Source organism: Caretta caretta, chromosome 21, assembly GCF_965140235.1.
Source record: "Caretta caretta isolate rCarCar2 chromosome 21, rCarCar1.hap1, whole genome shotgun sequence".
In the NCBI taxonomy this organism is placed as follows: Eukaryota; Metazoa; Chordata; order Testudines; family Cheloniidae; genus Caretta; species Caretta caretta.
In genome coordinates this window covers 2,352,021-2,377,797 of record NC_134226.1, presented here as the reverse complement: position 1 = coordinate 2,377,797, position 25,777 = coordinate 2,352,021, and the positions used below count along the sequence as shown (strand labels likewise).

Genomic DNA, 25,777 nt, shown 5'->3' with positions numbered 1-25,777 from the left:
TGCTGCATATACTGCTGGATAATGCGTGTGGTGTTTAATGTGCTCCTAATTGCCAAAGTGAGCTGAGCAGCCTCCATGCTTGCCTTGGTATGGCGTCCGCACAGAAAAAAGGCCCGGAACAATTGTCTGCTGTTGCTCTGGCGGAGGGAGGGGCGACTGATGACACGGCTTACAAGGTTGGCTTCAGGGAATTAAAATCAACAAAGGGGGTGGCTTTACAACAAGGAGTATTTCAGGCAGGACTTCACAGAGGGTTCCAATAAGAAATGGTGCACCTAAGTTATTTTTCTTATTGGAACAAGGAGGTTAGCCTGGCCTCTGATTGATACATGGCTAGATTTACCTCGCTGCACCTTCTCTGTGAGTGACTACAGTGTGACCTAGAGGAATGAGTCCCCTAGACAGGGGAGGGGGGGAAGCAAATGAGTACAAAACAAATCTGGTCTATTTCTTGTTTTGATCCACTCCATCTATCTTTTACATCTTTGGCTGGCAGCAGACGGTGCAGAAGGACTGCATGCCATCCACATCTCATGGCTGCTTGGCAGAAGATGGTACAGTACGACTGCTAGCCATCCTCATCTCTTGCCTGCCCAGCAGAAGATGGTACAGTACGACTGCTAGCCATCCTCATCTCTTGCCTGCCCGGCAGAAGATGGTACAGTACGACTGCTAGCAATCCGTATCGCCTGCCTGCTCACCATAAGACGGTTCAATAGGACTGACTGCAGGACTAAAGAGAATGACCTGGTCAAGTCACTCCAAATTTAGTCCCTGCGCCCATGTCTGCCCAGTCACTCCCAGCCGACGTGGCCAGGAGCACCTCGGACACGACGATGACGGCTACCAGTCGTATTGCACTGTCTGCTGCCAGAAGGCAATGGGTTGCTGCTACTGTGTAGCAAAGCCGTACCGCGTCTGCCAGCACCCAGGAGACATACGGTGACGGTTACCTGAGCGGGCTCCATGCCTGCCGTGGTATGGCGTCTGCACAGGTAACTCAGGAAAAAAGGCGCGAAATGATTGTCTGCCCTTGCTTTCACGGAGGGAGGGAGAGAGGGAAGAGGGGCCTGACGATATGTACCCAGAATCATCTGCGACAATGTTTTAGCCCCATCAGGCATTGGGATCTCAACCCAGAATTCCAATGGGCAGCGGAGACTGCGGGAACTGTGGGATAGCTACCCTCAGTGCAACGCTCCAGAAGTCGACTCTAGCCTCGGTACTGTGGAAGCACTCCGCCGAGTTACTGCACTTAATGCACTTAGAGCATTTTCTGTGGGGACACACACACTCGAATATGTAAAACCGATTTCTAAAAAACCGACTTCTATAAATTCGACCTTATTCCGTAGTGTAGACATACCCTTAGAGGCCTTTCCCCCAGTTATAGGCCCTGCTTAGTCTGGCAGGACCACACAGCAGCGTGAGCTGTGGCTGCAGGTAGTTTGATTCTTTAATATCATCATCTGCAGCCCCTTTTTCCCTGTCTGAACCCCTCCTCAGCTCCTCTCTGCTTTCCAACCGGGCTGTGGAGAATCCTCCACACATTTTGGCAACCGCAGACCTCCTTTCAGTGTCATGAAATTGCAACGATTACCCTTGAATAGACATGAAATTGCCTGGCACTTTGAACAAAAAGTTGGCGGAATGAGAGATGGTCTGCAATGTCCTTGGAAGAAACGAGCCAGGGAAAATGAATAACCTAGGCTCCTCACAGGGTTGTTTCAGTCCCTGGGCTTTTCTCTGATCTGCTATCGAAAGCTTTCACTGCTGGGGCACCATACAGCAAGGGCTGAACTTAGCAGCCTCCTCAGAAATGCAATTAAGACTCCTTTCTGTGATGCTGGAAGCAATCTTGCATGTCTAGGTCTGGCTCTTCCAGCCCTTTGCCTTTGGAACGCTTCCAAATACCAGATCAAAGGCCTGTGAAAGGCCCTCAGCTGGAGGAGACACTGAAGGGAGTGCTCTAATTCACCGTTCCCTGTTCTCATCTCACCATTAAAGGAAAAAGAAAAGGAGTACTTGTGGCACCTTAGAGACTAACCAATTTATTTGAGCATGAGCTTTCGTGAGCTACAGCTTATGCTCAGATAAATTGGTTAGTCTCTAAGGTGCCACAAGTACTCCTTTTCTTTTTGCGAATACAGACTAACACGGCTGTTACTCTGAAACGTGTCATTAAAGAAAAGCTGCACTGATGACCACCATCCCCTGGCTTACTGGTCTGGGGTCCGAGGACATCACTGTATGTCTTGGGAGGCCCAAGCAGGTCAGTGCTCCTGTGCAGCTATTTACACTCCAGAGGCACCGGAGATGGGCACATCCGAAAACCAAGGAAACAAACCAGCAGGAAGCAGCCTGGCCTGGTGGACTGACTGACCTCAGAGCTGGGAGTCAGAGCTCCAGGGACAGATGGAAAACTTCACACCTAGTGTCCTTCCTCCCTTACTAAATCCGCAGGGTCTGTGTAACAGGGACACCCGCACAGGGCGGCCCAGCTTGCATCCCACCCTTGGTTTCCCTCTGGGCATAAGTCACTCACGCCCAGAGGCTTTACGACAATAGTCCCCCTCCCCGGGGGGTCTAATTTATCAAACAGCACCCAGCTCCCAAGGCAACCCCCCCCCCTTATGTTCAGGGCTCCACACTCCTCCGCCTCGGAACGGTGTGTTCCAAATAGTGCTATCCCCAGCCTGCGGACGCTCCCCTTAAGTCCAAGGTTTCACAGCCCTCCGTCTAGGGACCAAGCTGGCTGGATTCCTCCTCTCTGCGGGTTCTGCCTGACTGGGCTTGGAGCCACCTTTCTGCTTCACCCACCCAGGCACCTGGCCACACCCTGAATCCTGCCCTGGAGGGTCAAATAACCCCAAAACAGCTGCCGGAAGCTTGTTCTGCCCACTGCACCATGCTCCTGATCCCAGCCCTTAAAGGAATGGTAGCCTGGGGTTGTTCTAAATCTTCCCTCTCCCAGACACTCACCCTTCCTCGGGACCATCTTCCTCTCACCCGTTTTGGTTATTCTGAACCCCTGGAACAGGGTAACTGCCCTCTTAAAATACCTCTTCCAGCCTCCAAGGGCCAGTACCTGATACAGTCTGATTCACCACGGTCCTGCTCCTTGCACTGTCACTCACTCCAGAGCACAGCAGGGGTAAAACTCTCCAAGATCTTTTCGGATTTTTGACAAAATTAAACAAAAATGTTCATTTTGGTTCATTTTTTTAAAGATCTTTTTCAATCCCTTCTCTCTGTGTGTCCTACCTCTCCCTTTTATTTTCTTACTTTATTTTCTTTTTGAAAAATGTGTGTGTGTGTGTTGGGGTGTGGGGGGTGGGGGGCAGAAGGAAACAGAGAAAAGAAAATGGGAAAGAGGCCATAAAAAACCCAAACTGAAAAAAACATCGTTTTCCAAATCCTTTTGTCTCATTGCAAGACAGGGACATTTCAAAGGAAGAGAAACATTTAATTTCCTTCAAAAAGGCCATTTAAAAACAAACAAACAAAGAAACAAAAAACAATTACCTCCACTTGGAACTGAAAGGCTAAAGATCCAATGTGCCACAGGGACTGAGTTACCATTTTATGCTGGCAGGGTTCCTAGAGGTCAGGACTGAAGCCTCTGGCGGTGCAGTGTGTACGTAAGTGTGGGTGTGGGTGTGTAAAGAAGGGATGCTTGCTCTTCTGCAGCCCGTGCTGTACTAGTTCAATGGCTAAACAGGGAATGTCTGGAGCCAGGACTGCCAATCCAGCGGTATGAAAGGCTCTGTTTAAAAATAAATACATAAGGAATTAGCCTTTTAAAGGCTGCCGTTTTACTCCATTTATTGTATGACAGTTCAGCATAAAAATCCTTTGAAAGGTTCATCATTTCAGCGTGTTTCCAAAGCCCCGGAGGAAGTAGGATGAAGTCGGGGATATTGCCTTCTGAGTTGTAATGCACTTTCTGGCAAACCCACCAGAGAGTTCGGAGAATGACACTTTGGTGACATTTAAACCAATACAAAAGTAAATTAAACATCTAGATATAAAGAATACCAAAGGATGTTTTAAAATGGCCTCTTTGCAGCACTGCATTAGTTGGCTACACAGCTTTAGTGTGTAATGAGCAATATATTAATTTATAATTAGTGTAATACAGTAAAGCTCAGCAAATAGCACTGTGCACTCTGGCTAATTCATCAACGGAAGAAGCAGCTCTTAATGGTTTCCAAGGTTTTCCTGTCCCCTGTAATTGGGAAGTCCAGAATTTATTGTTATTTCTTTTAAGGGGTAATTTGATTGCAGCTACACATCTTCATTTTGTGTCTGCTCCCACTCCAGTGCAGGGAAGGAGAAATCTCCAGACCATAGTGTTTCGCGAGCACTTTACGTGACCCCATTTGCAGCTTCCCCCTGCCCATGTTGTGCAGTCCAAGGGACCTTGTGGCCTCAGGGACTTCCTGCAGCTTTGGCCAGGCCTTCTCCTGCTGCCACAGAAAGGGTTGGTGCCAGAGGCTTAGCCCTGCTGGAGTAGTTTGGCTGCTCCCCATACCCTCTTGCTTTTTACTGGAATTGGCTTTCCCCCCCTCCTTCCTTTTCACTTCGTAGCATTTGGGAGTGACGTTTTCCTCCCAGTCTCTCACTCTCACAGGATGTTGCTGAATAGACAGGAGAGGAGCAAATGGAGGGCTTGAATGAAGAAATGTTTAATCATAAGAATATTTAGCTCTAACGAGAGCCAGTGGGAGTTAGGCATGTAGCTCCTTGAGGCCCATTGGAAAGTCTTAGCCTTTTTCATCAGGTCAATCAGAAAGCAGCTCCAGAGAGGAAGGATGATTTGTGGATCAGGTGCTGACTGAGTCTCAGGAGATGTGGATTGATTCCTGGCTCTGCCACAGGCTCCCTGTGTGATCCTGGGCAAGTCACTTCGTCTCTCTGGGCCTTGATTCCCCACCTGTCAAATGGGGATAATCGCCCTGCCTTTGTCTGTTTAAAGTCTCTGCGGCAGGGGCAGCCTCTGACTTCATGCCTGGATGGTGCCCAGCATACAGAGGCCTGCTCTGCGTTGCCGCAATGTAATAACACATAGACAATGGGAATGTGACTATCCCCATTTGCTAGATTGTGAAACTGAGGAAGAAGGCGGTTACGGGACATGCTCAGGTCACACAGCGAGAGCCTGGCAGACCTAGGAACTGAAGCCGGGTCTCCTGACTGCAGCATGCTGCTGCCCACTCTAGCAAGGGCACCCCAGGGACAGCTCTAGGGCACCGTATGTCAAAAAGAGAATATCTTCCTTCCTGGGTTCCCTCAGTCGGACACTGCTGCATTTGGGCTGAGCAGTCAGCTCGTAAATCCATTTCTCCCCCAGTTAGCAAATGTGACAGGGCAACTGGTGACTCCCAAAGTTTCTCAGCAGTTCAGAGACGCTTTTATGGTTGTGGTGGGGCCTTGCCTATCTACCTTAGGTACCACATCACCAGTGTAGCTGAGCACCTCAAAGTCTTTAATGTGTTATCTTCACAACACCCTGGTGATGTAGCCCCATTTTATGGATGGGGCGCTGAAGTACAGAGAGGCTAAGTGACTTGGCATGGGGCACATTGGACATTTGTAGCAGAAAAACTGAACCCAGGTCTCCCACCTTCTAGACTGGTGCTCTAACCACCGGAACATCCTTCCTCTCATAGCTCCGGATCCACTAGGGTTCTCACTGGTACAACTGAACCATCAGTGGGAAATGTTTGCAGAAGCTCCCTAATGTAGACAAAGCCGAAGAGACAGAGAGAAAGCAAAGCCCTCAGGAGGGGATGTCACATGCTCAGTAGAGCTGGGTGAAAAGTTTTGGCTGAAACTTTTTTAATAGAAAAATGCAGATTCAGCGACACCAAATTTTTGTGTGAATTCATGTCAGTTTCAAAATGAAACTTCATTCTTTTGGCTTGAAACGACATTTCATTTCAAAATTTCCTTTAACTTTATTTTAAAAAATTAAAAGAATTTTAAAATGGTCAAAATCTAAATGATACATTTCAATCTTGTTTAAATTAAACTTTTTGGTTGATCCCAAACAAACTTTTTTTTGACTTTTTGATTTCACCAAAACTTTTGAAAAATTGTGTTTCTGGTTCAAACTTATACATGCTTTGTGTGTATAAAAAGATCTTCTAGACTTTCCACAGTATGCATCTGATGAAGTGAGCTGTAGCTCACGAAAGCTTATGCTCAAATAAATTGGTTAGTCTCTAAGGTGCCACAAGTACTCCTTTTCTTTTTATATATATATAACTTTTCAAAAATAGCCAGCAAACCAAAAACCTTTATTCACATAGCTCTGGCACTCAGCTACCAGGGTATTGAGTTGGGTATAAAGCCCTAGGCAGACGGATTAGATAAGTAGCTCCCAAGGATAAATCAGTAGCCCATTGAAAAATGTAGGTGTCCCAAATCTTTCCAGAGCATATCACTGAGAACACAGGGGTTTGATAACCCTAATTTAGGCATCTCTCTCTATTTACTTTTAAATTTGACATCTGTAGACAAGTTGATCCCATATTAACCATTTAAAATATTTCTGAGATGCCAACAAAACTCCAGCATCTGCTTGTATATCCTGTTCTAACCCTCTGACTGAAACCTTCATTGTAACTTTTGCATCTTCTTTAGACTGTGAAGCTCCAGCTAATTGCTGAAGCATGTGTGTAACTTTAAACAGATGAGTAAAGCAGATGAGTAAAACTTTAAGCAGATGAGATTAAAATCAATGGGCCTAGTCATGTGCTTAGATATCTTGCTGAAGCAAAGTCGGAAGGATTGACATCAGACATCTGGAGAGCTGAAAGAAAGACTCAGGATAATGATATTTGAGCAGGTATGTCTGGTCTAACCAAGGCTAAGAGGAAATCCTTTGTTGTATTGTGAGATGGATCTTCTTTATTAGGATTTGCTGTATCAGTTCTTTTCCCTGCCAAATTTTGTCTTTTTAAGGATACTAAAAAGTCTCTTTTGCATGATTATAATGAAGTGGTGGGATCCTTGAAGATACCCAGAAAGGAGAAGGGAAAAAACAAACAAAACCCAAACTGAACCAAAACAAAACATGAATTTGTTGATGAAATCAGATAAATTACCCGATTCAGGTTCAGTTCTACATAAACCCGATTTTCCCCCCTCTTCCCCCTTTCCCCCCAACCCCCATGTTGTAACTCTGTGATCTGGAAAGTAATCTATTTGTATTTACAAATCATCACGTCAGTAAGGGTCTAAATTATGCAGATTTCCTTGTTGAATAATATGATTCTAATTTAATTGGCATTTGTCTGATATGAAAAGTAGTTTTGATAGTGTTTGCTATTGATTGTGTTAAAACTTTGTGATCTGGAAAGGAATATGTTTGTATTGACTTATTATCCTATCAATAGATGCCTAATTTTGTGAGTTTTTCTTTCAAGTGATCTGATGAATATAAATGGCAGATTTCATTTAGCTTCTTATTGATTTTGTTGCTGTTTTTAGAACTCTGTGATCTGAAAAGTAAAATGTTTGTATTTACTTAACAGCTTATTAATGCGGCTGGGTTTATAGGACTTTTCCCTTTGTATTGACTAACCAGGTCTAATTTAACATATTAAAAGAAAAAAAATGCAGTTTTGACTTGGTTCTTTTTTTAAAAAAATGTGTTAAATTCCTATATAGCAAAAATGATCTCTTTTTTACTCTAAGCCGGACGCTATGCCCCGGTGACTAAACAAACTCATGGCAGCCCTGCCCTGCCCTCTCCCGCACTGCTGCAGCTCCTCGTCCCCCGCTGGGAGAAAGGTGGGGAGACCCTAGACCAAATGGGGCCCCAGGTGAGGAGACTCTCTGCCCCCCCAATCGTTAAACTTTTGAATACCTTACATTTTATTGCATTTGTAGCCCATTTCACAACTTTGATGCATGATTTGGATGCCTGAGTTATCCCTATCATATAAAACAATAAATTTGCACACTAGGATCTGTGAATCTGTATTTATTCATGCCATATATGAGCAAATAAAACAAATTGTTTCCTCTAAGCTTATAGAAACGTCTTCATTTTAAGAATAACTGAAATGTACAGGGCATGGCTGACAACATTCTAGGGGGCTGGAGGAAGAGGTAGTTCTCAGAAAGCCTGGAAGGTTCCAGGAGGTTCTACAAAGGTCCAGAACATTCTAGGAGGTTCGTGAAGAATGACTCCACATAGGGAACACCTGAAACATTTCACTTCAGACATCCCATGTTCCCTTTTGTCGCTAACAATAAAAGCAGCCCCGGAGCCTGGCACCCCATGTGGTCGCCTGCCCCTAGTCTGTTCCTCCTCACAGGAGGGGTTTGAAATGCTTTCCCCAGCCCCGGGGCCATCACCTTTGCATGACTTAGGCCCCCATTCAAGAAAACCACTTTAAGCCTGTGCTTAAGTCCCATTGAAGTCAAGGGCTTAAAGTTGAGCGGGTGCTGTCCTGAGGGGCAGCCCTCGCCCCAGGCTCTGTGGGGCAGGGGCTGCCTCTTCCTTAGGGGGGTCCAGGGTCCAGCAGAGTGGGGCCCCACCAGACTGGGGCCTGTCCTTACTCCTGCAGCCGGGGGGTGCAGAGCCGGGGGGGAGCCCCTGGGCCAGGTGCTGAAGACCCAGGGGTAGGCAGAGGGTGAAGGGCACCAGCTCCCCCCTCCAGCAGCCCCTACGCCCGGTGTCCTGGGGGCCGGGCCAGCGGGTGGGGCCCAGGTAGGGTGAGCAGACAGCAAGTGTCAAAAAGCGGGGCGGGGGGTAATAGGAGCCTCTATAAGAACAAGACCCCAAAATCGGGACTGTCGCTATACAATCGGGACCTCTGGCCGCCCTAGACCCGGGGGAGAGGGGCCAGCCGCCCTGACGGCCCCTTTGGCGGCCCAGCTCCCGAGCGGGCCCCCGGCCGGCGGGGCGGGGCGGGGCAGCGAGCGCAGGCGGGGAGGCTCCCGGGGCCGCCGGCCGGGCCGCGCCGGCGCTAGGGGTCGCTGCGCCCCTTCGCCGGCGCCCAGGTTCTGCCCGGCGGCCCCCGAGGAGGCTGCAGCGGGCGGGCGGCGCAGGAGCGAGCCGGGCTGGTGCGGAGCGAGCGGAGCCGCCAGACGCTGCGCGTCCAGCCGAGCGCAGCCCTGCCCGGGAGCCCCGGCCGGCCCGAGCCGCGCAGCGGCGGCGCGCAGGGCGGGGATGGGCAGCGGCCGGGGCGCGCGGCGGGGACACCTGTGACGGGACCCAACAGGTAGGTGCGCGGGGACCCGCCGCGGGCGGGGGGGGGCCGGGCAGAGCCGGGGGGGGGGCCCGGGGCGCCCCCTTTGCCACAGTCGCACCCAGCGCTTCTCCGCGGCCCCCCCGGGGCTCGGCGGCCGGACGCTGCAGCCAGGTGCGGGGCTCGGAGGGCGGCCCCCGGCCGCCCCCCTGCTGCAAGGGCGAGGCGAGCTCCAGGGAGCTCCCCGCGCGCCCGGACCCGCCAACTTTCTCTGGCTGCCTCCGCGCAAAGTTCCGAGCGAGCCGGGGCTCTGGGGGCTGAGAGCCGCCCCGGGACCCCTCCCCGTCTGGTCGGGTTCCCGGTGCCGCTGCGCGAAGGGTCCGGGGTGAGGCGGAAAGCTGCCCGGGCGGGGTCCCGGGAGCTGGAGGGGCGCTCCCCGGGGAGCACGAGGCGTGCCGGGGCAGTGGCGGGGGGAGCAGCCCTGGCCGGGCTTCCAGGACTCCTGGGGATGTTCCAGCCTCCCTCGGCGGGTCACGGGGTGGCTTGGCTCTCCGCAGAGATGTCAGCCTCTTGGAAAGGGGGCGCGGGAGGACAGAAAATGCAGATCAGCAGCCCTCCCCCCGGGGACACTGCCTGCCGTGAGCCCCCTGGGGGAACACGCTTAGTCCAGAATCGCTTTGGCAGCGGAGTCGGCAAAGGGTCCCTTATTCTGGAATATGAGCGTCCACACGGGGCATTAGTCCCAAATAGCTGCTGTGCTTAAATTTCCGCGCTGCCCTAATCTGGAGTAAGTCCCCCGGGGCAGACAGGTCCCTCCGTGGCGTTCTTGGAACCTCCCCACCGCCTCCCATTCCCCTGCTGGGTTAGCGGAGTATGGAGACAGGGTCTGCTCACAGGGAGGAGCAGCGGGAGAGTTTAAACACCCCTCCCACCCCTTTGCATCAGGGCAGGAGTGGGGCTGCACTAATGGGCTGCTGTCTGGGGCAGACTAGGGGGCTCAGGGGGAGAGGGGAATATGTATAGGAACACAGGTGCCTGGCTCCAGGCAGTGTTTTCCTGGCTCTCCGGTTGCTGTTGGGGTTTGAATAACAGCATCTCTTCTCCTTCCCCCTGGGTTTCTCTTCCTGCTGTGAAGTCATAACCCAGTGATGCCGCACTGGTGGGCTGTGATCTCAGATTCAGCAGGAGAGCGTCCCAGTGGCATGAGGAGTCATGGCTGGGGGAATGTGGGGAACTCAAGGGCAGGAAACGTTCCTGAAGCATAAGTATGGGGGGGTGACCTCCTGGCTGGCGTGCATCTGTATGTGGGAGCCTCGTCTCTGTTTGAGTTTCCCCCAGGCGGGCAGTTCTCCACGGAGGCACCGCCATCGGGAGGTGCTTTCCTGCGTTGGATGTAAAGCCAGTTAAATCAGCAAGACCTGGTTCCCATTAGCTGCATTTACATCTCGCCTAGCTGCCTCACTCAGCAGACTGGGCTGTCTTGCACCTCCCTGTGCCCTCTCTGTCGGATCGGCTCTGTGTTCGTGCCCAGGGTAGGGCCTAGGTGTTGGAATGCAGACACCAGGGCCAGCGGTGGCATAGATGTGAGGAGGGAGGTCTGTGGCTCCATGCCAGACAGGACCGTTTCTAAAGAAACGGTGAACTCCTGCTAGGCGCAAGGCTGAACCAACAGTGAAACTAATTAAATTATCCGCTTGCAGCGTGCATCTAAAAAACCCAGCTCAAAACCTTGCATAATTTGTAGGCGAGAGAGAGACCCGAGCTGGGAGAGTGACTCATGGCAGAGGCAGATCCTTCACGTCTCAGTGGAAGTCATCTGTGACGGTGATGGGCAGCAGCCAGCTGGCACTGTGAGATTTGATGAGTGACTTGCAGTTTGGCTTGCTTGGCCAGAGGAATGCAGAGCCCGGCTAGGACCAACTTGGGGTGGCTCTTGCCGGCTCAGCGAGGCAGAGGCTCCCCTGGAACTGCTGCTGTCTACACACCCTGGCAAGTGTCAGGTCCTGTTCCCGCTGCTGTGGCCTGCAGGATGCACACACAGTGACATCCAGCCCACCAACAGGGATCGAAGTCAATCCTCCCATCTGGTCACCGTTTAAGGGATGTAATGTTTTCCTGCACTGTACCTGGCTATTGTAAAATCTCCAAAATGAGTCCGAGAACTCCTGCTCCCACTCCCTCTGTCCCAGCGTATGCAATAGCTGAGCCTTCTGTTGTCGTCAGCCTCACAGGAGCAGTGGAGGCTGGAGAGTCACAGCCAGGCTGCTTCCCTGCGCCAGCACTTGCAAACTGATCGGCTAAAATGACTGGCTCAGGACCAAAAAAGGAGCAAACATTTCCTGCTGCCCTTGCTCCATTGCCCAAACCCTGGGAGGGGGAGAGGGCAGCTTAGTGGATAGAGAGCTGAACTAGTGCTCGGTTTCTGGCTTTGCCGCTGGCCTGCTGGCTGATGCTGGGCAAGTCACATCCCCTCTTGTGCCTCAATTTCCCCATCTGTAAAATGGAGTAAATTATACTGACCTCCTTTGGAAAGCAGCCTGAGAGTGCATAAAAGCTCAGTTATAGCAACAGTTGGTTTTCTTTCTGGGAAGGAAATGGCCCTACTTGGCACCAATTGTTCCTGACAGCAGAGGGGTTCAGACAGGAGTTAAGATGCTAGATGGGTCTGATTCTGATCTCACCTCATTTCCCCTGCTTTAATTTTATTGGCTTAGCAGAGCTGCTCCTGATTTATACTAGATCAGAATCGGGCCCAAAGATTCTACGTCCTGTCGAGCTGACTTGTAGAATGAGGTAAGGGGCAGAAGGGGACAGAGCTGTCCTTATGCCTGGCACGAGCATTCCCCTCTTCTCATTGGCCCCTTTGTGTCCGGGGAAGGATTCCCAACAGGGGCTTGGCATCTAGAAAGGAGGAATGTGCCAGCCAGAGGCTTGGCCATCCCAAAGAGATGGAAAGGGGGGTCCCACGCCCTAGCACTGGCCTGGCAGAGAGAATAGGAGGGCTTACTCTCTGAATAATCTCTCTTGCATGATTCAAGTTGATTGGCCATCAGTGGTGACATGGCACAGAGATATCCAAGAGGCTCTCCTCTGCAGCACTACACGCGTGCTCCCGGGGCACAGAGCCGTGCTGGCAGCACTTGACAGTCACTGGGACAACAACTTTAGCTGTCAAGTGTCCTACTCTCCTGGAATGACCAGACTGATTTAGCTGCTGTTAACCTTGGGTATCAACCCCCCTGCTGAGCTGCCTCTCTCCATCTGAGAGCAGCAGCTCCTGGCCCTGGGTGAATCTGAGGATAGAGCTGTCAATAGAGCAGACCTTCAAAATGCCAGCAGCATCAGGAGATGGGAGTCACGAAGTGCAAGGGCAGGAGTCAGTCCCAGCACTTGGGCTGAATTCAAGTTAAAACCTCCCTTGCTCACCCTTGGTGGAGAAGAGAATGCGGCAAACGCTGACGGAATGAGCAAGGAGGTGAAAGGAAATCAGACTGGAAGAGAGAAGGAGAGAGACCCTTTAATGGGCAGATGTGTTCAGCCCTGCAGGGCTTGCTGCTGCTGCTTTGTCATTCTGGACAGAGTGTTTGTGCCTCCTTTGGGCCTTCCTGGCAGAATCCCAGCAGCTTCCACAGTTTTGCACAACGTGTAATTAGCCTGTGGAACTCATTGCCACAGGATGTCATGGAGGCCACCAACTTGGCAAGATTCACAGATGGAGTGGACATCTGATAACAGGAATATCCAGAGCTCTAACAGCTAATTTTAAAATGAAAAGGGGCATAAAACCTACTGCCTCAGGGCTTATGCCAGAGCCTAAATGTTGGGAGTTAGGATGAAACTCCCCTGGGGCAGATTATCCTGGGGCTGCTCAGGTTCTTGCACCTTCCTTTGAAGTAGCTGGTGTCACTGTTGGAGATAGGATACTAGACTAGCGGACTTTGGGGCTGGTCAATTCTGGCAAGTCCTGCGTTCTCTGCTTTCCCATTTCCAACGGTGCTGTGCTCCCTGGCCCCCCAAGATTCAGCAGCCGGGTAACCTTCTCCCACACTGTGTCTCAGCCCTGCCCTGCATTGTCATGTCACAGAGGCTTTTCTAATGTGTGTCACTTTGAGTACCAAGAAAAAGGAATCAAGAGTCTAAAAGCAAGCGGTGGAGAAGTGCCCAGAAGCTGGAGGGACAACGGGAGTACAGTGTGTCAGAGGGCGGAAGCTGAATGTTTCAATTTCTGCACAGTAATTTCAGGCAATCAGCCTATGAGTGGGAAGGCAAGCTAGCTTCATGGGATGCATGCCCAAAGCAGCATCAGCAACTCCCCCACCCTGCTAGAGCTCTGCCTTGTGTAATTTGAACAGGTGAATTTGCTTCTTAAGCTTGATTCATCCCCTAGAGGGCACTACAGAAAAAGTTAACCAGTCAGTGTGACCTGTGGGTTCCGCTGTAAACACTGAGCCCATTTGTATTGAGTTTCCAGCCTTGTCACGATCAGCTTATGTTCAAAGGACAGTAACATTTTCCTGAGCCGACTTCCCTAGGAATCCTCCGATTCTCTTCAGACCGCGTAATTCTTACTGTTGAGGAGAGCAGCAGGATTTGTCGGAAAGCAACCACGGTCTTGTCCGGTCCAGGTGATGGGGCCCAACTCCTCAGCCTGCCAGGGCTGCCGTGGGTATTGGAGGTGCTGAGACTTGTAGTGCAATGCGCCAGCTGGTTTTCATCCTTTCTCGCTACAGCCCACCCACTGCTTTTGCCGTTTCCTTCCAAACCAGGCCTTGGACACCTGAGCTACAAGCGGCAGGGTACCCATCTCCCACACTGTGCCTCGCCCCTCACCTGGAGCAACGCTTCGGAAGGAGTTCATTCCCTGTGGTCTGGCTGATCCCCAGCTTCCCTTCTGAGGCCCCCACAAAGGATGCCAGTTAGTGCCAGCGACAGGAGTGCTTCTGCAATGGGCCCATTTCTCTACTAGCCATTGCACCAAGAGGCACCCCGTTGAACAGCCTTTTGCTGCAGCCGGAGGCTGTGCACCCACCACGGGGTTTGCCTTGGGAGAGGACAATGCGCGCACGCTCTCGCGCTCTCTCTCAATTTCTCTGCCTTGTGGGACGTGGCATGAAGGATAGTGACTGGTGAGACTAATTCCCCCTGTAATACCAGGGAACTTTTGCTTGGCTACTGCTGTAGCTCACATCTGCAGCCATTGCATCCAGCTGGGCACTACAGTAGGGCGAGCTGACAGACGCAGCTTTGCCCATTGCGCCCTGCGTGGACTGAACGGGCAGAAACCCTCGCCAGCACAGAGGTCTTGCTTAGCTTTCAGGGAGGCAGTGGCGGTACCCAGAGTGCTCGGAGAGTGAAGGACTGGAGCATTAATCTTCTCTCCTGTCTGAAAATGGCCATCTTAGCTCAGGGCTGGTTCTGAGAGGTGCTGGCCGGAAGTTAAAACTGCTGCCTTACTCAGCCGTTTGAGAGCAAGTGGGATTGTGATGGGGCTCAGTACTTTGCAGAGCTCGGCCCTAAGATGAAGACGGGGATGGCTGAGGTGCACTTACTGTGATCCTGCTTGCCAGGTGCTGCTCTGCACTGGGTGTTCCAGTTGTGTACACTGGATCACAGAGAGACTTCCTAGTGTTACAGGGAGGCTGCATGAGAATATTCCATATTGGTAGATATACATCATACCCGTGACTGTCTGTGTTACTAACCAAACCAGGGGTGAGTGCAATGTCCAGAACTGTACAACCTTAATTTACTTTTATTTATTGGGTTGGTTTACCCTTTATATTTCACTCCTTTTGGAAAATTGACATGGACTAATCACTTTCACCGTAGATTACAGTCTGCTCCAAATCCTGCTTTTCATGCATTAGCCCAATGCTGTTATTCTTTGAGCTGCAAACATTGCAGGGGAGTGTTTAAATTCAGCAGACAACCAACCCATATCTTGTACTGGCATTTAGTAACACAATCATGAGACTGTTTTGATTCAATTTCTCCCCATCTCATCTACAACCCCCCCCCCCCCCCCACACACACACACATTTGTTTGATAAACTACCTGATACGTTGTCCCTAGAAGGTTGCGGGCACTGTTGGTCCTTTCTGACCAACCAAAAATGCTGCAAACTCATAGCTGTCCTGAAGTAGCTGGACTATTAGAATAGCTTTCCAAAAGCTGGCAAAGCCGCTGGGCCTGAGAGGGGTGTGATGTGGTATCCCTTTAGAGACGAGTGCTGTATTATTTTGCATTGAAAACCTTGCGCCTAATTCCTATTCCCCTATCTCCTCTTTTTTTTTCCCATGGAATATTGCTGAGTATAATTATCCTCTCTCACAAGCCTGTGCACATAATGTGCCAGACTTCCAAAACTCGGAGCATAATTGATTGTGACAGAAAGTCCCTCATTAACGCTGTTGGGCATCAGACTGTATTCCAAACGGCGGTACAGCTGGAGGTTCAGCATTGTAAATGCTGCTTCAACAACAACAACAAAACAAGGCTTTAGATTTCAGACCATATAATTTGGTAAAAATGAAATCAACACCTTAGTGCTGAGATCATAATTTCCATGGCTGTTGGTGATTAGCCTCCGCTAACTCTCTTTAGCGCTTCATCACTCACAGCTCTGTACCATACTTAATGAATGCGTTACAAAATTAAACACAACTGCTGCAATGATGCTAGCACAATAGAGGCTGACTGCAGCAGGCCCAGAAAATGGCCCATGTTAAAAATGCTCTCTTCCATTTGGAGAGCATGGCAGTTATTACCCAGAGCTGAAGAGGAGGCACCAAATGCAGCATCTCTTTAAGCTTGATCATGTAGTCTTGCCCAGTTTGTCAACAGCTCTTCTGGGGCATCAGATTGTTGGTGGGGAGGAACATGAAATGGTGAAAAGTGACCCCAGAGACAAAAGGGAGGAATAGGCCCTGGACACTCTGACACGCTCATTAGCATTCCTGTCAGCCTGCCTTTTGGCAACGGTCCTGACAGCAGCCCATGGTGTCTTCACTGGCATTGTCATGAAATGCATTGTGCCATTTGTAGTCAGGGATCCATGTCTGGCCACCTCACTTGCAGGTGATGGTGCAGCATTTCCTCTGCGTCAGCGTGGGCTTGGGCAGGAACGCTGGCCAGCTGGTTCCCATGGTGGCTGTTGTCTTTCCCTGGGCAGGCAGGGATAGGATGGGTATGTCTGCCACTGGGACACAGAAACCAAAGATGCCAAACCCTCCCCCGCTCCCCCCAGTCCTGATAAGCTAGTGAGCAGGTAACCGGAGCAGGTGTTCCCCAGCTCAGCTTTTCACTCCTTGGAAAGCGGGCTTAGCTCTGGTGAACAAGGCAGCATTGGTGACCCTGGGGGACTCTGCCCACTGAGCAGGCAGAGCATGGGCAGCATCTGCCCGTGCTGCCCAGGAGCAAGGTGGGTCTTGTGATTATGGCAGTTGAGGGAGACTCAGGTGGCGCTGGTTCAATTCCGAGCTCTGTCAGAGACTCCCTGTGTGACCTTGGGCAAGTCACTTAGCCTCTCTATGCCTCAGTTCCCCACCTGTCAGTGGAGATTAGTTCCTTTCTGCCGCCTTGCTCTGTCTGGTCTGTGCAAGCTCTTTGGGGTGGGCACCGGCTCGGTGTGGGTCCCTCGCACCTCGCGGTTTCTAGTGCAGTCTCCAGGTGCTCTTGGAATGCAGACAGCAGTGGAGATATCTGCAGGGGCTGGCTGGAGGTGCGGAGAAGGGAACCCAGGCTCCATGGCCCTGCACGCTCAGCCTCTGGCATTGGGAAATGAGCCCCATGCTCACTGGCTCCGAAGCGCAGGCTCTCAGTCTGGGGCCATGACCCATGGGGCCTTCCCTCGTGTCCCCAAGGTTTGTGGCATGGGCTTGTGGTACAGAGAAGGCTGAGAGCCCCTACCCTGGAGCCTCCCAGTGGATGTCACTGTTAGCTCCCTGTGCAGCTGGCTTGACTCTGACAGGCTGTTGGCTGAGGTGCTGGCCATTGCCAGTGAGTCCTGGAGAAAGCTCTGGGATATCTGCCCCTGTCTCTGGGGTAGGATGACCAGCTGTCCCAGTTTTGGGGTCTTTTTCTTATACAGGCTCCTATTGTCCCCCACCCCCTGTCCCAGTTTTTCACATTTGCTGTCTGGTCACCCTACTCTGGGGGGTGGCAGGTTTCCATCTCCTCTCTGCTCAGCCTCTCATGCCTGCTTTGCTCTCCCTCTCCATTGTCATCACTGCCTGTCACACCAAACCCATCAGCAAGGAAAGCAATGGAAGCCGCCTCCACCAAGTGGGGAAACTGACTGGTGAATGAAAGTGTCCCAGCCACCTCCCTCTTGGAGCGGAGCAAACCTCCCTGCGCTTGGGCCCCAGTTCCCTCTGACGGCGCACAGCACGGGGGTGCCGTGCATAAAACCCTCCAGGCAGGGCGGGGGAATCATTTTCACCTGGCCCTGCGACAGAGCCTTGAGCGAGATATTCCCACCAGAGGTGCAGAGCAGCTTGCAGCACATTTCCCGTTGTCTGTGTTCCCACTCGCTGTGTGTGTGTGTGAGAGAGAGAGATGGTATTGGCTGGGCTTTGAGAGGCTCTAACGCAGACAACAAAGGGAGGAACTGGTCGAGAGGATTCCTTGCTCTTCCTCGTGGCTGGCGTCAGGCCCTCCGGTGTTACTGTGTGTTTATTCACAGGTGCATTGGCCCTTATTGCCTGCCCTCTAGGCAGCACCACCCTAGAGAGGATTGAAGTCACTCACCCACCCATGCCCCGCAGGACCAGCGCCATGAATTCCCCTTGCGCCATTAAAGAGACAGAGCTGGGGGTTACCTTAGCAAGAAAGCTCCAGGTATGGGGTGAAAAGGGCTTTCTCTGTGGTGTATGGGGGAAGGGGTGCTCCTCCTGGCCCAGGTTTGAGATCTCTACATAGGGATGTCATGGCAATACTTGCCAGCTCTCTCAGCTGCTGTTAGGATTTGTTGTTTTTATGATCCAAGTGCCTCGGAACCACATGGTGGACCAGAACCCCAATGTGCAGTGTTTCTCAGCCACAGATCCCAAAGCACTTGATAAAGCTTGTCAGCATCGTTATCCCCAGTTTACAGATGAGGAGCTGAGACACAGGGAGATTAAATGACCCATCTAAGGTCACTCAGGAAATCTGTGGCAGAGCCAGGAATTGAACTGAGATCTCCTGGGTCCCAGCCCAGCACTTCAGAGCCAGGGGGCATTGGTGCTTAGCTCCCATTGGCTTCTGGGGAGATTTGGGTGCCTGAGCCCCTTGGAATAAAGCTCAAGGCTCCTGACTCCCAGGTCAGTGCCTTTGGTTCTGGAGCACACGGTTTTGTGCTGAACTAGGGGAGCTTTCTGGAGGACAGAAAGAGGAACGGGGTCTAGTCCTGGGAGTAGGCGCCTGTAACTGGAAGTTGTTCGCAGAGGCAATCTCTGCTCCTATGATCTCCTCTCTAGCACAGTTGTGTGTTTGCTTTGTTGTCTCAGGAAGCAAACCCATCAGCGTTTGGTGAGTGCATTCCCATGACCATTGGGTGTGCCTAGATGTAGAGCAGGATGGGAAATGGCATTTTCACACCGTGGGAGAGTCAGATGTTTCCAAATTACTTTCTGTTCCAAATCAGAATGAAAACCAGTGCAAGAGTCCGTTCCAGGAAGAGATTCCCCCAGAAACCCCACGTTGTCTCGCCTTGCTTGGTCACTGTTGTTCGTATCGGAGCAGCACCTGGAGGCCTGAGCTGAGCTCCGAGCCCGTGGTGCTGGGCGCTGTGCCGGGCCAAGTAGCAGAAGTTCCCTGCCCGGAGAAGCTCACAATCTGAATAGACGAGGCACAGAGAGAGTGGGAGGTTGCTGTATTATTGCATGTGAAGGATGCTAGCGACACCACTTAATGCCCTGCTGGACTGTGCTTCTGTGCTCCGGTGACGAGGGTGGACGCTGAACCTGTGTGGCACAGATTCATCGCCGTGGCTTAGATGGGGACCCGAGGCCCAGCAGGATAAATGAATTGCCAGGTGTCACACAGGGAGTCTGTGGCGGAGCAATTGGATCCACGTCTTTGGAGTCCCAGCCCAGTACTGTGACCACAAAGCAGTTCTTCCCCCGCTCGCATGGGTAGCATCTGGAGCCGACTCTGTGCAGTGTATGCAGGGGCAATGTACCCTGCCCCTAATCCCAGTACCCCTCTGCCTTGTACCTGAGGGTTCACACCCATTCAGATCCACTCCCAAGGCATTTTCTGCTCACTGGGTGTCACTGGTCTCATCTGGATCGTGTCAGATTGTGCTCATCTCCTTCCGGGGGGAGGAAAGGGGGCAGGTGGTCCCTTCGCTCCATCCCTGCCTGCTGAGCTGGGGTGCCAGTGGAAGGAGGTGGGGATACAGACTGAATGCTGGCGTGGATCTGAAAGAGACTCGCTGAGGCTCGTCCTGACTGTGCGTCTTCCAGCCCAGGTTGAGTCCGGAAGCATTACTGCTCTGATTTCCAAGCAACTGAGATCTGAAGGGATCCCCTGTTGTCCCTCCAAGCCCCCTGGCAGCCACGAGGAGGGCTTTAGGCAGCTCCCAGTGAAAGCTGCCAGTGCCCTCCAAGTGCTGCTCCATTGGGGTCACAGCTCCTCCCACAGGGACGGGGCCCCAGGCCCTGCTGATGCTAGAGCAGTGGTTCTCAACCCCTGGGGGTCCGCAGACTATGGTTAAGATTTCCAGAGGGGTCTGCACCTCCATTCTAATTTTTATAGAGGTCTGCAAATGAAAAAAAGTTGAAAACCAGTGCCCTAGAGAGCGTGGGGCACTGGCTCTGGAAGGTCAGAGACATGAGAGATGACTGTGGGGTGTGATGCAGGAGCCTGAGGTCTGGAGAATCACCAGGCCTGGGGCAAAGACAAGACGACTCCCCGATATCTGCCTTTCATCAGTGTGCATTGGCCAAACCAATGGGACAGACCAGCAGTGAGGCACTGGGGAGTCTGAAGTAAGTGGTGAGCAAATCTCTCTCTCTTTCTGTCCCCTTATACACCCTCTGTCTGTCCTCAGTCACCAGGCACTGCTGTCTCAGCATTGCTCCTTTATCTTTTTCCATAGCCTAATGTTGTTACAGGCCTGGAGTTGATAGTCTGATGGTCCTGGCAGCTCCTGTAAACTCCCCTCCGTGTTGCAGCAGACCCCTCACAGCGTAGCAATTAAGTGCTCAGGCTCTGCTTGTGGTGGGGACATGTCTCTCCTGGGCGTCAGGCCCCGGCTCAGGGAAGCAGTGTGCTGGGTTTGGTTTCAGGACACGTTCTGTCACATGGAGATCAGTCAGTGGAGCTGGGGGGAGTTTCAGGACACGGTTTCCACCTGCACAAAGAACCAGAGTTGTTGAAGATTGAAAAGGAGGCTCGAGTGACACCAGTTAATGATGGAAAATGCCTGTTTGTCAAGCATTTTCGGGTCACGTGGAGAGTAGGACACTTGCATCAGAGCTGCCAGGCAGGATGCTTGCTGCAGCCTGGTTCTTCCCCCCCCATCCCGCCGTCCCTGCCAGCGAGGTGAGCAATGCTGCTCTATATGCAGACGGTGTTGCTAAAGTAATTCATTCATTTTCTACATTTCCCTGACTTCCACAAGGACAGAGACTGGCATTTAAATTGCCTTGGAGGATCTGAAAACATCTGGCTGCTATTGACTGACCTTCAGCAGATGGATGGGGGATGCGGATCAGAGGAGGTTCCCGGGCTCTGTGCAATGGTTTTGGCCTAGCTTGCTCTCGGAGGCAGCACTGGCCAGCTCTGCCTAGCACTAGTGAGCGTTCCACGTGTGAACGTGCCATGTTGCGCTTCCCCAGAGAGCAGTTCAGAGAGCGCTCCCTCCCTCACGGAGTAGGCAGCTGGCCCCCGGGCGCTTTGCAGGTTGGTGCACACCCAGGAGTCTGCCTCACTGCTCTCTTCCCCTGCACGCCCCACGTAGGCAAATCCACTTGTGCAGGGGCAGGGCCTGGTCTCCTCATGACCACAGATGTTCTCATGACGGCCTTTGGCAGGTCTCCTCCACCGCGAATCAGTACACCAAGCACCTGCTCTCCCTGGGGAGTCAGTGGCATGTGTGGGTGGAAATCAGGGCCTGAACCTTTCCGTGCCTCCACAAACCGTGGATAACAGCAGCTGCCTGGGAGGGGCAACGTGGTCTGGCTACTGGGTCAAAGCCTGCTGCTGGCCTGAATGGTGATGGCAGGGGCTCAGCCATTTATTGCCCCTCGGTTCCCCCTGCACATCTGAGATGTGTTCCTTCATGTCCCCTTCCCACGGGCCCCTCACCATCACGGGGAGCAAATCCTAGCTGCCCTCAGGACAGCAGAGCTATGGTTTCCTGCGCATCTTCTTGCTGTGGGAAAGAGGCCATAGTATGGTATGGGAAAGGCTCCCGCGCCCTGTAGCAGCAGGCACCGGGAGATCGGGCTTCTCCTGCACCCCATTTTCAGAGGAAGGCCTGACGAAGGAATGGATTTCAGTCGTGGCTCTAAACGTAGGGTGGGTGAGCCAGGAGCAGTCCAGCCCTGAGAAAAGGCTGATTAATGCACTGTAACCTCCCTGCATAATGCTGAACTCTTCCTGACATCTGATGGAGCCAGCCTGCTCTGGCAGCTGAGGGCAGGTTGGTAAGCACGGCTGACAAGGTGTTTAACCCTGCGGACTTGACAGGAAGGAGGGGACACAGGATAGCTCTTCCTGCTCAGCAAGAGCAATTCCCCTCCAGGGGAGTTGTACGCTGAAATTGTCTAGTGCTGTTTTGCAATAGGATCAGATCTCTGCTCAGAGCGGCTCTCCTGCACCCTGATCTCCTTCGCCCTCATCACCCGCTGGGGAGCAGGGTCTGCAAAATGGCTGCACCAGGAGGTTGCTGTTTGCCGCCGTTTGCCTCTACTCTCAGGCTAATGCAAAATAATTACTCTTCTCCAACCCCCTGGGAATGCAAGCAAACTGCCAGGCATGCACACCCAGTTGTGTTACTAGCCCAATTATGGGGCGGGAGAAACTGAGGCACGGAAAGTAGAAGTGACTTGCCCAAGGACACAAGGTGAGTCAGTGGCAGTGCCAGGCCTCTTGGCTCCCCTGCCTGCATTCTCACCGTGTGGCTGCGCTGAACAGCAGTTTTGGCCTTATTTGGAATGGCTAAATCCTCCCAGCAAAGGGGAAAGCCCCAATGCCCATTAGTGGGCAGGAGTCCCGCTGTCCCCCGCATTTCACTGTCCTGCGGTCATGGGCTGCGACCCTGGGCCATTCCCCTGCTAGAGGATGCTTTGCTGGAAGGGACCCTGGTGCTGCAAACAGCCCCTGTGACCAGCCCCTGAGCCCCTACGTGCTAGTGACAAGCAGCATGGCCTTTTCCCAGGGGGTCTGACCACCAGCCTTTGGGTGGGGAAGCCTGGGCTCCTGGCCTCCAGCCGTGCCCCTACTGCTTCTCTAAAAAGTAATTGGAAATGCGTAACAAAGAATTAGGATCCTGCCCTGCTGGGGTGTGCGTGAATCATAGAATATCACGGTTGGAAAGGACCTCAGGAGATCATCTAGTCCAAGCCGCACCAATCTCCAATTTTGCCCCAGATCCCGAAATGGCCCCCTCAAGGATTGAACTCACAACCCTGGGTTTAGCAGGCCAATGCTCAAACCGCACTGAGCTATCCCTCCCACTCCCCACCCCCCCGGCTGGGCTGGGAGGTATTGGGTGTGCATTGGGTGGGGGGGGAAGACAGCGAGATCGAGGCTCTTCCCTTTGAGAAATGCAGAGGGTGAGGAAGCCTCTTGCTCTCGTTCTGTGGGTGGGTGTCTCAGGGCAGGCAGGCCCGGTGTGTGCTGCTGGGTGCACTGCTCACCTCTGCTGCTCCGTCAGTTCAGGGAGGAGGGAGGGTGAGACCACAATACACAGCATCCTCGCCCTCCTTTCATTTCTGCTCCTGGCTCCTGCTCCCTCGTGCGCCGGCCGTGGTGCTGCAGGCCGAGCGTGCTGCATGGGCACCTCTGGCTGGATGTACACAATCGGCCCTAGTGGTGCAGAGAGGGCTGGTTCCTTTTTTATCGAGGAAATAGTTCACATTTTTAAAAGGGTCTCAGTATCTCCACGCTAGGCTGTGCCATCTCTGAAGGGGCCAGGACAACGCAGGCCATTGTGTGAAAATCGGAGCACAGATTTAGCCGACAGACCGACTGGAGCTTTTGAAATTGCCTAGATGTGTCTTTACACAAGGGAGTCACCCAGTTGTATCCCATCAGCTCATGCCCACTTCAAGCGGAGAGCATTGGCTTGCGTAATAATTCATTTAATTGATTCAGCGACAGAACCGGGAAGTCCCCTCTCAGCGATGGGGTCTGGGACGGGATCCCTGGGGTGCAGTCTGGGACTGTGGGACCGCTGTGCCCCCTCAACTCTCCAGCCTGGGCTGTCTCTCACAATGCCTTGCTAGTGACCAGCAGCAACCCCCTCCAGGCGCTGTGATCACTCAGCACAACCGCACGTGGGGCCCCACACCCAGCTAGGTTGCATGAAGCTCCCAGAGCCACTCATGAATCACACAGGGAAAGGCACCAGCCAAATCCCCCCCAGCTCCCAGCCTTGCACCTCAGGAATATACCGTCTTGCACTGCTCAAGGTGAGCAGTGGAAATTTATTAATTGGTTCACCACTTCATCAGTGGAAAGTGGACATACATCAGCCTTTGTAAACTTGAGCAAGCACCCTGACCAAACGTTTCCAGCAAACCCACTGGTAAAGATAAACTGTTAAACACACTTATTGACTACAAAAGATTATAAGTGATAGGCAAAAAGTCAGAGTTAGTTACCAAAAGAAAGTCTAATCACGCAGTCTAAACTCTCAACCCTATTAGACTGGGCAACACCTAGATTAAGCAGTTTTTCTCACCCTAATGGATATTGCAGTCCTTAATATACAGGTTTGTCCTTAAACCTGGGCCCGTCTCTTCTGTTGGAGTCTTCAGTCTTCTGAGTGTCCTTCTTGCTTGCAGCATAGGTGGGGGCAGGAGAAAGGCCAGGCACGGGGCCCCTGTGTTCTGTTTTATACCCTCAGTCCCATGTGCTTGGAGAACACAAGTCCAGGCATATCTGGGGGCATTGCTGAGTCCCCAGGCAAGGTTCAGCAATTGCACTGGTGTGGCCTCAGGCATTGTAGCTCCCTTGCTGGACAATGGCTGTTGATGGGTTGTTTGACACCGCCCAGGCGTTGGTTACTTTCCTTGCTGTTGTCTCTGGGGAGCGAATATCTGGCTGGTTCCCCAACTTACAGCATGTTTCAGTGCCAAACATACAACACAATTCTCATAACTTCGTATGCAGTAAAGATATACATATTTAGATAGAACAGTGACTTTTAGCTGATAACCTTTCCCCTGATGCCTCACAAGGCATGCTTTTTATGCAATGTCACAGTTTTAGACAGATGAGGAATATGGGGGTTACAAGACCCTCCCCCAAGGTATAGTATATCACAGGGTCTACCCAGCCTCCTTGCTGCATCAGCAATGCTGGGTGTGGCCATGGGCATGGGACTATGTCCATCCTGACGGGGGGCGTCAGCACAGCTCTGGAGGGGCTCTGCCCAGGACACAAATGCCTTTGCAAAGCTGGGTGGGGAGCACAGAACTGGGATAATGTGGGGGGCACTGTAGGCTGAGACTGAGGGGCATTGGCAGAACTGTGTGTGGGGTAGGGAGATCCCAGGAGTAGCGGGGGGCTGTGGGTCGGGTTCAAGGAGCATTGGCGGAGCAAGGTGGTAGGGCTCAGATAGAAGGAGGTGCTATATATCAGGTTAGAAGGGCACTTGCAGAATGGGTGGAGAAGGTGCCCAGCACCTGGCATATTCTGCAGATTCACTCGAAAAAAACAGAGCAAAGGGCAGCTTGTTACAGGTGATCCTGCCTTGCTGGGCCTCTCTTGCCCTGTGGCCCATCTCCCGCGTTGTGATGTGCCATCTCCTCGGTGCTTTTCCAGATCATCTCTGTGCTGATATATTTCCCCATGAGTTACACCTTTCTCCACCCCTTCTGCTTCTGTTCTTTCCTCTGGTCACTTTCCCGCTATGCCAGCTGTAAAATCCTATTTGTATGAGTATTTTTCTAGCATGCAAATAGTCAGGTTAGGCCTGAGGGAGGGAGATAAAGTGGGTGGTGGGGGGGAGCTGTACAAAAATCCAGCCAGAGAGAGACAACCCCCCTACAGATTTCACAAACCTTTTCCAGCCGATCTCAGAGACACAGACCAGGCACCTGCCCAGTGCTCCTGTGGGGATAATCGGATCCCTGTGCTGAGCAGGCCTGAGGCCATCCTGAGGGCTGGCTCCACACACTGAATCTCCGCCACGTTGCTCAGCCAAGCAGCAGTGGCAGGGCTGGAGAGCTGGAGTGTGGGGCGTCTGCAAGCTGAGGATGTGAAGAGCCGCTGGGAGGAAGATGACTTGCACTCAGAGATCACAAGCCCGGCAAAGGAGAGACAAGTGAGCGAAGGTCGAACGGGAGGCAGGCACAAGTGTGGGAGAGACAGGAGAGCACTGGGGGTGCATCTCGGAGCCAGGCTCATTATC

The 25,777-nt window shown here is 52.3% G+C and overlaps 1 protein-coding gene across 3 annotated transcripts in view; it reads left to right on the top strand.

Moving 5' to 3' along the window:
- Nucleotides 1–9,044: 9,044 nt before the first annotated feature.
- The window catches only part of TAFA3 (TAFA chemokine like family member 3), a 107,304-nt gene continuing 90,571 nt past the window's right edge, over nucleotides 9,045–25,777 (top strand). The window contains exon 1 of one of the 3 annotated variants that reach the window (XM_075121852.1): nucleotides 9,045–9,239. The gene's annotated coding sequence lies outside the window, so the exon portion shown is untranslated. The remainder of the gene's footprint in view (nucleotides 9,240–25,777) is intronic. The other 2 variants (XM_075121850.1, XM_048826825.2) reach the window with 2 other exon arrangements.